Raw genomic sequence first — 7400 nt, forward strand, 5'->3', positions numbered from 1 at the left:
TACCCCCTCCCCAACCCTCCCCAGCCTTCCTGCTGTAGTTTGACAGTCTGTTTCATGCTGCTCTGCCTCTGTATCTATTTTTGTCCACTTTCTAATCAGACTATTACTTTTCTTTTACTGTTGAATTTTATGAGTTTCTCATGTATTTTGGATATTAACCTCTTACCATATAAATGAATTACAATATTTTTTCTATTTGTAGGTTACCTTTTCATTTTGTTGACTATTTATTTTTCTGTTCAAAGTTTTTAACTGGTGTAGTCTCATTTATTTTTGCTTTTGCTGCTAGTACCAATGTCAAGAAGCTTTTTCCTGTGTTTGACAGTTTCAGGTCTTAAATTCAAGTCTATTGGGATTGAGATTGTTGCCTTATTTTTTTTCCAGATAATTTGTTGTTAGTATATACTCATAGAAATGCATTGTATGTTGATTTTATATCCTGAAAATTAACTGAGTTGGTTTATTAATTCTAACATTTAGGGTATTCTTTATACACTATCATATCAGCTTTAGATAGAGATAGCTTTACTTCTTCCTTTCTGATCTGAAGACTTTTTCTTTCTTTTTATTGGCTGATTTCTTTGGCTGCAACTCCCTGTACTATGTTGAGTAAGAGTGGTAAGTGTGGGTACCTTTGTTCTGTTCCTGATCTTAGAGGTAAAGCTTTCAGCATTTCGCCATTCAATGGGATGTTAACTGCAGGCTTGTCATATCTGGCCTTTACCATATTGAGGTACATTCTTGCTACATTCAAATTGTTGAGATTTTTTTTTTTATCATGAATAGTTATTGAATTTTCTCTAAATTTTTTTCTGCATCTATGGAGATGATCATATAAATTCAATTTTTCATTATATTGATATGATGTAAGTGGTGTGTGTATGCTGAACCATCCTTGCCTCCCAGATGTATCATCATGATGTATGACCCTTTTAATGTGCAGTTGAATCTGGTTTGCTAGTATTTTGTTGAGGCTTTTTGTGTCTATATTCATCAGGGATATTGGCCTGTAGTCTTCTTTTCTTGTACTATCCTTATCTGCTTTGGTAGAAGGATAATGCTGGTCTTGTAAAATGAGTTTGGAAGTGATCCCAATGGAAGATGCCTTGGGATAACTCATGACAGGTCAAAAGATTTAAGTTCTTTTTGCTGTAACCGACAGCCTAAGAATTGTGGAATAAAAAGGGAAGGACCAGTTAACAGTCTGTTGTAAATAGAATTAACATTTAATTCAGCTTATCTCCCAGAGCACACAGACCCCTGGCTGTGCCACAAATAACACATTTGCTCAGTTCTAAAAGTTTTGTCTATAAAGCTAGGAAACTTCTATTCATGATATATGATGCATACTTTTTAACTTTTTTATTTCTTCTATTTTTATATCCATGAAATTTCTACAGTTTTCTTCTCTCTTCCAAATATTTGACTACCTATTAAGTTGATCACCTGCAGAGTCTGAATTCCTACCCCCCACTCCCCATGAGCGGTCTTGTCCTGTCTTTAGGAGTAGTTTATCAGTGCCACCTTCACAGATTGGCTCCTCTTCCCTCCTCTCGTCTTCTTTGGGGGAACACAGATTTTTGTACACAGTTCTCATCGGGCTAGAGTCTACAGATGAATAAGAAAAAAAAGCAGCAGTAACAGTGTTTTAAAATATTCTGACCCTCTGTAGCATCAAAGTTAATACCAGTTTATAGGGTTTCACTGGGCCTTCACAAAGAAAGTGATCAATGGCTATTGACTTCCCACATCACAATGGGTGTTAAATTATAGTGTGCTTTTCTAGGTTTCTGAAAGGATTTTATTTTACTCTTTATTTAATGCAGCCTCCATTATTTCTAGCGGGTAAAACGCAGCCTCCAAGTTCTGGTTCCCATCTCCCTCAGTGTTCAATTAATATTAAAACTGTAAACAAATTTCAGCACCTCCATTTACAGGATCTTTTCATTTCTGCATTTTGCTAATCACCATCCTGGAATCTCCACTGAGTGGTGTTCTTTAGGATTAGCTGTTAAGACCTTGGAGTTTCAGCTCAATATTGATTTCGCTTGGATAAGTGCTGTTCACCCTTAGTGGCGGGGCGGAGGGGGGGTGGTCAATATTATTGCTAGTTAAGGAAGCCTGTTCTAATACTGATGGTCTGGATGGCATGTTTGGGAGACTTTGTTAATTCTGTATTTAATGGTGTTATTAAATGAAGACTTTCTTGACCTCATCTGCAGATTATAAAATGTATAAGATATCATTCACATTTTAAGAGCTAACTGCTATTTTGAAGGTTAAGCCACATTTATGCTTATCTTATAAGGAGCTGGCTTTTAAAATGATTAAATGGTTTGCAAAATAGTTGGTGCAGTTTAATAAAGGGCAATCAACTGTCTTATCTGGGAGTGACCCAGGGTTCCAGAGGCAATATTTGAAAAATCAGCCCAGTTTGTTTTCTTTGATGTTGTTAAAGATTTCATTTGTTATCTTAATTTTAGGAGAGGATTTAATATCATCCTGTGCGTTGCCTCTTTTTCTCTCCTGGGTTGTTTTTTTAAAGGTCACTCCACAATTGAAATGAGTCTACAAAGATGGGGAAGGAAGCTCCGCTGCCTTGTAAAGTACTCAGAGAGAGGAGATTGAAAGTTGTGTTTGGGGACTAGGAATAGATTTCATCCGTTCATTCTGTCCTTACTCTCTATTACCAGAGATAATTGAGAGGTGACTGGACTTAACTGAATGAGGAATATACATCAATGCATCTTTTAATAAATAAGTGCAAATTTTAGGTTACTTTCAAGTAGTCAATATCTTATTTTATCTGTATTTTATTAAAATATAGGTTCACCATGTTAGCAAAGATAGTCTAAAACAAATCAAACACTAAATAAGTATTCTAAATAAAATCAAGTGTGTGTGTGTGTGTGTGTAGGAAAAAGAAGGGAAGGAGGGAGTCGGGGAGAGAGGAAGGGGAAGAGAATGAATGAAAGTTAAATTTTTGTTCTCTGAAAATATCAGGAAGTGATTCACTCTTGCTAATTTTAACCATTTCGGTGGCTTTAACTAAATGACCTGTTTCCAAATTTCTTAACCAGAGCATCCTGAGATATATAATTTAACCTTTTCTTCATGATGCAGGACCATAAGTATAAATGTTGCACAATGACTTACTTGCATGACATTGAAGAATGTCCAACAATTTCCCGTTACATGACCTGTAGTCAGACAGCCCAGCTTATCCGAGTACCTCTTTCTACTTTTAAGTTTATTTATTGGTTAGGGTTCTTCTTTTCAGTTCCTATAGGTAGACTCTGACTTTCTGTATCTAAACCACTGTACATTTCAAAGACATATAATCAACTTTGTTAGAATTACATACAAAGCGGTGGCTGAGAATTTTAGAAGTCTCTGTGAGTGAAATGTGCAGAATTTAGCCAAAGAACAATTTAGACCTATTCAAACCACTCTATAATTCCTCCTCCTTTTTGTCTTCCTCCTTCCTTTCTTTTCTTCTTGATCACAGCCAAAATTGCCGTAACACTGAATTCCACGGGTAAAGGTATTAATTTGGGATTGGGGAAGGGAAAAGTCTAATGATTTGACACTAAAGATTGTTTATATAATGTATGCATATATTAAATAAGTTTTCCTGGAAAAGAAATGTATTTCTATATATGCATATAAATATACATAGTATATAATTAATGGGTAAATAATATACATTTTCTCTTAATTGAAATTTATGTGAGCATGTGTTCAGTAGATTCAGAGCTAGATGGGCACTTACAGAGCAAAATCCTCATTTTAGAGATAATCACTAAGTTTATGAAAAATAAATTATACTTATATATAATAGATGTTTACATGAAATATATGCAATGTATATGAAATTATGCTTAGTGTGTGTATGTGTATACACTCTTTACTTTTAAATGGATAATATATTAACAAAATCCTCAAGTCTCCCACCTTCTCTCAAAGGTGGTCATTGTTTCCAGTCTCCTCTATACTTCCATTTTGATCATTTAAGAAGTTATCATTAAGTGCTTGTTATTTAAAGTGCTGTCCTGGGTGCTGGAAATAGAACAATCTTAAGACTTTGGGTTCCCTGCACTTGAAATCACTAATCTACACTAATAAAAGACAAAGATGCTAATTGACCATACCTTTGCTATGCCCACCAGCCAATCAGAAGAGTATGCAAATTAACCCAACAAAGATGGCAGTTAATTTGCATACACAGGCTCCCAGCAAAGACTGAAGACAGTGTAGAAGGAAGCCAAGCACTGCAGAAGGGAGCCAAGTGGCGGAGAAGGGAACGAATCAGAGGTAGCAGAGACAGGAGTGGAGCTGAGGCAGTGGACACGGGAGGGAGCGAGGCGGTGGACACAGGAGGGAGGTGAAGCAGAAGACATGGGAGGGAGCTGAGGGGGTGGGGAAGGGAAGGAGCTGAGGCAGTGGAGAAGGGAGGGGGTGAGGCGGTGGAGAAGGGAGGGAGCCAAGAGCGAAGTGGCGAAGGGAGGGAGCGAGGCAGCAGAGAAGGAAGCAAAGCCCGCCTTCAGTGGGCTTCGCTCCCTACTCTGCTTCGCTCCAGTCTCAGGAAGTCCTATTCTTGCAGGAATCTTCCCACAACAGGCCTCTAGTAGAAAGATAAATGTCTAAAATAATTACAGTTCAGTCGTTCATTCAATAATCATTCTTTAGGTGTCCTTTAAGTGCTTGTCTCAGTAAGACAAGTATAACAGTTGAGATATTAGCTAAGTGCTGTATAGGTACTTTGCATTTGGACTCTGTGAGAAGTAGACTTTACCAATCAGAGGAATGAAAGGGGGTGAGGCAGTGGAGAAGGGAGGGAGCCAAGGGCGAAGTGGGGAAGGGAGGGAGCGAGGCAGCAGAGAAGGAAGCGAAGCTCGCCTTCAGTGGGCTTCGCTCCCTACTCTGCTTCGCTCCAGTCTCAGGAAGCCCTATTCTTGCAGGAATAGGCCCAAGGACGCCCTATTCTTGCAGAAATCTTCCCGCAACAGGCCTCTAGTAGAAAGATAAATGTCTAAAATAATTACAGTTCAGTCGTTCATTCAATAATCATTCTTTAGGTGTCCTTTAAGTGCTTGTCTCAGTAAGACAAGTATAACAGTTGAGATATTAGCTAAGTGCTGTATAGGTACTTTGCATTTGGACTCTGTGAGAAGTAGACTTTACCAATCAGAGGAATGAGAAAGAAAGTTGTAGGTTCAGAACACCCTGGATAGACTGGATAACTCAATAGAATCCCATTAGATTTTCTGTATTGAAGAGTACGTTTCGTTTTTCAAGAAACCACTAACCTGTATTCCAAAGTGTATGAACCATTCTGTGCTCCGCACCCTCATCAACACTTGTCTGTCTTCTGAATTTTGGCCATTCTGATAGACATCTCACTGAAGTTTGCAGTTCCTTAGTGATATATGCTGTGGAACATCTGTTCACATTTACTTGCCATCTATATATCTTGTTTGGTGAGTTATCTACTCAGGTTTTGCCCACTTTTTACTCTAATTGTAGATTTTCTTATTGTTGAATTTTAAGAGTTCTTTGTGTGATTTGAATAACCATCTTTTATCATATTTTTCTTTTGCAAATATTTTCTGCAAGTCTGTGGCTTGACTTCTCATTCTCTTGATGACTTTCAAAGAGAAGTTTTTAATTTTAATGAAGGCCAGTTTATCAATTATTTCTTTCCTGGATTATCTCCTGGAAGAGACTATTGAGAGTTGGTATAATTTCTTTCTTAAAGGTTTGGTAGAATTTACCAGTGACACCTTGAGGGCCTGTTTTGGAAGTATCGACACCTTTATCATTATGTAATGCCCCCCTTTATTCTGGATAATTTCCTTGCTCAGAAATTTGCTCTGTCTAAAATTAATACAGCTACTCCCACTTTCCTTTGATTAGTGTTAACATGGTATATTTTCCTCATTCATTGACTTCTAATCTATGTGTGTTCTTATATTTAAAGTGATTTTCTTGTAAACAGCATAGAAGTGAGTCCTGTTTGTTGATCCATAATGACAATCTCTTTTAATTGGTGTTTGTATACCATTACGTGATGGCTACGGTGATTATTGACATCGTTAAATTAATATGTAACATATTGGTTACTGTTTTCTATTTATTGCCCTTGTTCTTTGTTTCTACTTTTGCCTTCCATACTTTTTCTGCCTTTTGTGGTTTTAATTGAGCATTTTACATGATATTTTCTCCTTTTTGAGTATATTACTGATACTTTTTTGTTAGTTTTTTTAAGTGGTTGCCTTAGAGTTTGCAGTATACATTTACAACTAATTCAAGTACATTTTCAAACAACAGTATAACATTTCACTAGTAGTGCAAGTTCCTTATAATAACAAAATATTCCTAATTTCTCCCTTCTATCCTGCCCCTTATATCAGATCAATGTTTTCATTTCACTTATACATAGGCATATGTAAGTATATATTAAAACAAATAATGTAAATGACATTATAGACATTAATATAGTGTACATTCATATAGTATAACACATGCATACATACTTACATTGTTGCTATTATTATTTTTAACACACTATTATCTATTAGATCAATTAAGGACATGAAAAGTAAAATATTTTATTTTACCTTCATTTATTCCTTCTCTAATGTTCTTTGTGTAACTATGACTTACTAACCTATATTATTTACCTGTTCCCTGAAACACTTTTAATATTTCTAAATGGAAGACCTACTGGCAACAAATCCCTTCAGATTTTGTTTGCCTGAGAAAGTTTTTATTTTTCCTTCACTTTTTTTTGAACATAGATTTATTTATCTCTCCTTCACTTTTAAAAGATAATTGCACAGGGTACAGAATTCCAGGTTGGTGGGGGTTTTTTCTGTCAACATTTTAAATATTTCACTTTGGTTTCATGGTTTCTAAAGAGAAGTTGAGTGTAATTCTTATTTTTGCTCCTCTATATGTGGTGTTTGTTTGTTTTTACCAATGGCTTTGTTCAAGACTTTTTTTTTTAATCTCTGATTTTCTAAAGTTTAAATATGATATGCTTAAGTATTGGCAGGGGGCCTGCCTTCCTTCCTCCCTCCCTTCCTTCCTCCCTCCCTTTCTTCCTTCCTTCCTTCCTTCCTTCCTTCCTTCCTCTCTTCCTTCCTTCCCTCTTTCCTTTCTCTTCACCAGAGGATATTTTCCCATTGATTTGCAGAGACTTGTTGGTCTCTGAGCTTCCTGAATCTGTGATGTTGTGTCTTACATTAATTTCAGGAAATTCTGTCATTAGTACTTCAAATAATGCTCCTGTGCCTGTCTTTCTCCTCCTTCTGGAATCCCCAGTTACATGTCACACTTTTTTTATAGTCATCTCACAGGTCTTGGGTATTATTGCAGGCGGGGGGGGGGGGGGGGGA

At 36.6% G+C, this 7400-nt stretch overlaps 1 long non-coding RNA gene across 1 annotated transcript in view; it reads left to right on the forward strand.

Moving 5' to 3' along the window:
- Positions 1-4869: 4869 nt before the first annotated feature.
- LOC107184495 overlaps positions 4870-7400 on the forward strand; it is a 9067-nt gene continuing 6536 nt past the window's right edge. The window contains exons 1-2 of the long non-coding RNA XR_001515340.1: positions 4870-5016; positions 6443-6448. This is a non-coding gene — a long non-coding RNA (uncharacterized LOC107184495). The remainder of the gene's footprint in view (positions 5017-6442; positions 6449-7400) is intronic.

This window comes from Myotis davidii, unplaced genomic scaffold (assembly GCF_000327345.1).
Source record: "Myotis davidii unplaced genomic scaffold, ASM32734v1 scaffold184, whole genome shotgun sequence".
Classification (NCBI taxonomy): Eukaryota; Metazoa; Chordata; class Mammalia; order Chiroptera; family Vespertilionidae; genus Myotis; species Myotis davidii.